The following is a 6,382-nucleotide window of genomic DNA, read 5'->3' as shown; positions in this document are numbered from 1 at the left end:
AATATCAAGGACTGACACTCCGCTCACCTCAGTTACGATACCTTCCTTTCCCTCTGGGTATATTTAGCTTAGAGCTGAATGCCTAAAGAAATTCTTAGCAGGCTCCGAAGCCCCCTTCCAATCTGGCCAGATTTCTGATCATAGAGTCATTAAATTCTTGCAAATATCTCATCAGGATTCAGCTGGGACAAACAGTAAATATTTCTGGCAGTATTACATGACTTAATGGACCCAAGAGGTGTCCTTAAAGAGGGTGCAAAAGATACTATCTTCACCAGGTCTAGAGTCACTCCCAAATATAGCGAGAGAAAGGACCTACAACCTACATATACCAGGCAGGCAGAAAGCTAAGGCAAATCCTTAGGATGTGACATGAGATAAGCAAGAAGGCAACAGCTATCCCTGAGAGAGAAAGGATCAATAACCAATTAGTTTGGATTTGAAAAGGAAGGGACAACATGAATTTTTATTTTCCTCTCTCTCTCTGCTGGGCTCAGGAGGTAATCTATTTACCAAAACTTTTGAGGATTTTCCCTGGATTTAAGAAATTCTTTTGGCCGTGACCAAGGAGTGAAAGAAAGAAGCCTGAAAAGGATTGCCTGTAGCCTCAGGTCGTCTTATGTTAAAAGGCAACCGTTTTCATAAGTCTCTTCCGAGTAGAAAGGCAATTCAGACGGAGGATTACGAGAATGGGCACTTGGGGATGGGACGATAGAGGGGAGCAAGAGGAGTTATGTCAGTGTTACACATCTGTCTCAAAGTCTTCGGTTGTAGGTAACTTTCCTCTCCTTAATTCTTCATTTCTTTTGCAAGGAATCTCTCAGTAAAACTATTTTGCAGATTTGGAACCTTTAAGAGGCTTCTGCATGCAGTTAGTTCCCATTGTGTTTAGCTTGGGAACTCTTGCCTTCTTTCCTTTTTTTTTTTAAGATTTATTTATTTATTTATTTATTAAAGAGAGAGCAAGTGGGCACAAGCAGGGAGGGGCAGAGGGAGAAGCAGACTCCCTACTGAACAGGGAGCCTGATGTGGGATTCGATCCCAGAACTGCGGGGTCATGACCTGAGCGGAAGTCAGCCACTTAACCAACTGAGCCACCCAGGCACCTGGGGAAGCTCTTGCTTTCAAATGCATAGATGATCTTATCTAATTGGACCATTTCCCCATAATGGCTATTATAACTCTAGGTTGATTTTAGTAAGATTTTGCTATTTTACTAGATATTTGCAACTTCGGGGACTATAGTTCTTAGAAAAGAAGGTGTGGGGGCACCTGGGTGGCTCAGTTGGTTAAGTGGCTGCCTTCAGCTCAGGTTATGATCTTAGGGTCCTGGGATCAAGTCCCATGTTGGGCTTCCTGCTCAGCGGGGAATTTGCTTCTCAGTCTTTCTCTGTTCTTCCCCATGCTTGTGCTCGAACTCTCAAATAAATAAAATCTTAAAAAAAGAAAAGGTGTGCCAGAACACAGCAGGCTCACTTGCCTGGACTTAAAGAACCCCACTTCTTTCAGCTAGGCCTTTTATTTGCCCAGATCCACACTAATCATCTGAGAAGTGTGGAAGGAACTAAGTGTGCAGGCCCAAAGAATGAAATTGTGGACTGATTCCAAACAAATGGAGAACTTCCACCAGCAATTTCCAACTGGGAATCTGGAGATGAAACCAAAGGGCTGGGGTTTCTTTTTGCCTCCTGATGGGCCTGTCTGTATTCAGCCAGGTGGGCCCTGTGGGGCCTTTCACCTTGATCAAGGTCCACTGCTCAAGCCTGTTGTCTAAAAGTGGTCTCTACTGTTACCTATCAATCTGTCACAGCCACTAACTCAGGAAACAAAAAGGAAAGGCCCGGGAGCGTTGCCTCGGCCAATTCCTCGGTCCTAGAAACTCTCGAAGGAGGGGGCAATCAAAAGCACAGTTCAGTTCTTGGTTGGGTTTGCCCAACTTGTTGCTGAGTAAAACTCAGGTAATCTCACCGCAAGAGAAGCCACTAACTCAAGGGATGCCGGTTTGGAAAAGAGAAAGGGAGAAATTGATTTTGGGTGCTGGCAGCCAGAAAAGGTGCAGGCTCCAGCCTTACCAACCAACCTTTCCACCTGCAAGATGGACGCCTTGAGTTGGCAGGGAGAGGTTGGGGGGTGTACACAGGTGAGCAGGTAAGCAGCACGTGATCATGGGTGGGGGTTGGTATGTGTTCAGTGCCTGATCCTGGGCCGGGAAAGGGATAGAATGTGGTCTTTTAGGCATTCCCTTGCTATCAGAGCTTTTCTGGCCTGGTGGTTGGAATGTTCATGTCATTGTAAAACATCTTTGTCCATACCTCAAGAAAGTGTGATAAGAAATAAGCATGATGGGTTTTAGTTGGAGCATGTGGTAAGCAGTCTTGTCTATTTCTGGTTTTAACTGTTGGGGATCTAAAGTTGAGCAAGGGGGCTAGCTGACAACTGTGTGTGGAGAGAAGGTCCTTGAAGAGGTAATTAAATTAGGGGCACCTGGGTGGTTCAGTCAGTTAAGTGTCTGCCTTCTGCTCAGGGGATGATCTCAGGGTCCTGGGATGGAGCCCCACATCCGGCTCCCTGCTCAGCGGGGAGCCTTCTTCTCCCTCTCCCTCTGCTGCTACCTCCCTATCCCCCCACTCCCCAACGTGTGCTCTCTGGCTTTATCTGTCAAATAAATAAAGTAAAAATTTTTTTAAAAAAGAGGTAATTAGGTTAAAATGAAGTCAAGAAGATAGGGCCTTATCTAATCTGATCCGTGTCCTTATAAAAGGAGATTAGGACACACACACCCCCAAACATCGTGTGAAAACACAGGAAGAAGAATGCCATTTACAAGTCAAGGAAAAAAGTCTCAGAAATAACCAACCTTGCCTGCCGACACATCCATCTCAGTCTTCCAGTGTTCAAAACTAAAAGAAAAGAAATTTCTGGTGTGTCAGCTCCTGGTCTGTACTACTTTGTTATGGCCGCCCTAGCAAACTGATACAGGAGGCTTTGGAAGTCCAATCTTTTCCTCCATGCCAGGTTCTATGGGGACCAGGGACGGTGCCTACAGGATCTTCTTGTGGCCAAGACGCAGTAACATTTCTGGATGCCGCTAAATTAAGGTGTAGCATTTGTGTGCCTTGTTTTGTGTAACAAAGGCTATAGCAAAGTGATGATAAGCTTTGCTATATAGCAAAGCAACTCAAGGCATCCATCTTGCAGGTGGAAAGGTTGGTTGGTAAGGCTGGAGCCTGCACCTCTTCTGGCTGCCAGCACCCAAAATCAATTTCTCCCTTTCTCTTTTCCAAACCGGCATCCCTTGAGTTAGTGGCTTCTCTTGCTGTGAGATTACCTGAGTTTTACTCAGCAACAAGTTGGGCAAACCCAACCAAGAACTGAACTGTGCTTTTGATTTGCCCCCTCCTTCGAGAGTTTCTAGGACCGAGGAATTGGCCGAGGCAGCGCTCCCGGGCCTTTCCTTTTTGTTTCCTGAGTTAGTGGCTGTGACAGATTGATAGGTAACAGTAGAGACCACTTTTAGACAACAGGCTTGAGCAATGGACCTTGATCAAGGCGAAAGGCCCCACAGGGCCCACCTGGCTGAATATAGATAGGCCCATCAGGCAGACCCACCTCAAAATATCCATAGACCCTAATGGACAAATGGACTAGTTACAACCAGGCACAGTTACCAAAACAGGGAAAATTCCATACATCCCCATACTTCCTCATCTGCCCCCTTTATTTCTTTTTAAGATTTTATTTATTTATTTGACAGAGACAGTGAGAGAGGGAACACAAGCAGGGGGAGTGGGAGAAGCAGGCCTCCCACTGAGCAGGGAGCCTGATGGGGGGCTCAATCCCCTGGGATCAGGACCCAAGCCGAAGGCAGATGCATGACTGAGCCACCCAGGCGCCCCTCATCTTCCACCTTCAGAAACCCCTAACCGCTCACTCTACTGTGTTGCAGCCAGTCTCTCCTTTACTGTCCTCCTGCAGCTCCCTTGCAGTATATTCAATAAACTTCTATCTCCTTTGTTCTGCCTTTGGTGAATCCTTTCTCCACCTGCACCACCAGTCCGCACCAGATGGTTGCCCCACATTTGGGGGCCCCCATCTGATCGGGATAGACATCCCAGTAATGCAGTCACATTCTGAGGTACTAGGGTTTAGGACTTTGACATGAATTTGGGAGGAATGCAATTAATCCCAAAGCACCCCTTTTGGAAAATAAAAGATTATACTCCTCCACTACCCTATCCAAACCCTCTAATGGCTCCCATTGTGCTTAGAATAAAATTTAAAAACCCTGCTCTGATTTATAAATTCCTATGTGCTTCCCTTTTGCCAATTTCCCCACTTGGGTCATATCCAATCCACCTCTTTTCTATTTACAAATAAATTTAGCTCCTGCCTCAGGTCATTTGCTTTGGATACCTCTCTGCTTAGAACCCTCCTATTCATTCAGGAAGGAAGCAGTTTTTGAGCAATGCCTTATGACAAGCACCACTCTGGGTAAAGCGTCTTCCAAACTGGGAGATATATATATATATATATATATATATATATATATATATATATATATATTATATATAGTGTGTGTGTGTGTGTGTGTGTGTGTGTGTGTGTGTGTGGTGTGTATACCTTGAGGTATAAGAAGACATTCCTAGAGGTTTGTGGATCTGGATACATTAGAGAAATCCCTCCACGGATCTTGAATTTTTGTATCCTTTTTCCTAAAATTGATTTGCCTGCAATGCAGTTACCCAACTTTCTTTTTACACTCCTCCGTCCACAAGAAGAGACAACACCTCTCCCATTGCCCTCTGTGTAAAATAACAGGAACTGAATAAAGTACACTCCAAGAATGAATTTCTCCTGAAAGCAAATCCTTGAGCACCAAGCAAAAGATCCTTTGTAAAAAGATGGCCCTTACTTCCTGCCTTATCTTGAAGGTGGAGATCTACCTGTCCATCGATTTGTCCATCCACCAACTCATCCCTCCTTCTCTATATCTATCTTTTTATCTAAGAATTTAGAAATAAGAAGGTGTCACAGGAACATATACTCACTTTTACTTGGTTTAAAATATAAAAAATAAAGATATACTTTTAAGTTAAAAAATAAGTAAATATGATTTGAATGATTTGATTTGACAAGGTGAACTGGCTTTGCCTATTAATTAAATGGTAACATTCCAGATGGGTTGAATATGCAGCTCTACAGGTTCTCGTTCATTTGTCGTAGCTCTACAGTTTTGATGAAAATACCTGAGAAATTCTTATACAAGAAACATCTCGCAGGGAGTCCTGGGTGGCTCAGTCAGTTAAAACATCTGCCTTCAGATCAGGTCAGGATTGAGTCCCGCATTGGGCTACTTGCTCAGCGGGGAGCCTGCTTCTCTCTCTGCCTGCTGCTCCCCCTGCTTGTGCGCTCGCTCGCTCTCTCTCTCTCTCTCTCTGACAAATAAATAAAATCTTAAAAAAAGAAAGAAAGAAACATTAGGCCAGAAAATAGGTCATTGCCACTATTTAAAATTGTGACAGGAGCACCTGGCTGGCTTAGTCAGTAGAGCATGCAACTGTTGATCTCGGGGTTGTGAGTTTGAGCCCCATGTTGTGTAGAGATTACTTAAAAAATAAAATCTTAGGGCCGCCTGGGTGGCTCAGTTGGTTAAGCTGCTGCCTTCCGCTCAGGTCATGATCACAGGGTCCTATGATCGAGTCCCGCATCGGGTTCCTTGCTTGGCAGGGAGCCTGCTTCTCTCTCGGCCTCTGCCTGCCACTCTGCCTGCTTGTGTGCTCTCTCTCCCTCTCTGACAAATTAAATAAATAAATAAAATCTTTAAAAAATAAAATAAAATAAAATCTTAGGGGCGCCTGGGTGGCTCAGTCAGTTGAGTGTCTGCCCTCAGTTCAGGTCATGATCCCAGGAGCCTCATGTCATCTGGCTACCTGCTCAGCAGGGAGCCTGCTTCTCATTCTCCTGCCTGCCACTCTGCCTGCTTGTGCTCTCTCTTTAGAAAAATAAAAACAATAAAAATCTTAAAAAATAAAAAGTTGTGACAAGAGTTTTGGGGTTTCAACTTAAAAAAAAATCTTTGTTGGAGTATAAATTTTTTAAATTCTTTTATAAGACACAGAAACAAAAAAGTTTAGAGGCGGCTGCTCTAAGCACTGGGGCCATAGGGAAGAGTGAAAAAAGACCATTCACATCCCTGTCCTCTCAGAACTTAAATTCCAAGTAAGGTGTTTAAAATTTTAAGTCAGATGAGAGGTCTTCCCTGACCCATCACTCTACCTCATTATTTTTAAGAAGAAAACCACAGGGCCCAAATGGCATCACTTAGGACAAATCACCAAGCCCAGCTGAACACTTAACCTAATTGCACTTTCAGCCTCTCCCA

Source organism: Enhydra lutris, unplaced genomic scaffold (genome assembly GCF_002288905.1).
Source record: "Enhydra lutris kenyoni isolate GAN:26980312 unplaced genomic scaffold, ASM228890v2 scaffoldscaffold5, whole genome shotgun sequence".
Classification (NCBI taxonomy): Eukaryota; Metazoa; Chordata; class Mammalia; order Carnivora; family Mustelidae; genus Enhydra; species Enhydra lutris.
This window is presented reverse-complemented; position numbering follows the sequence as displayed.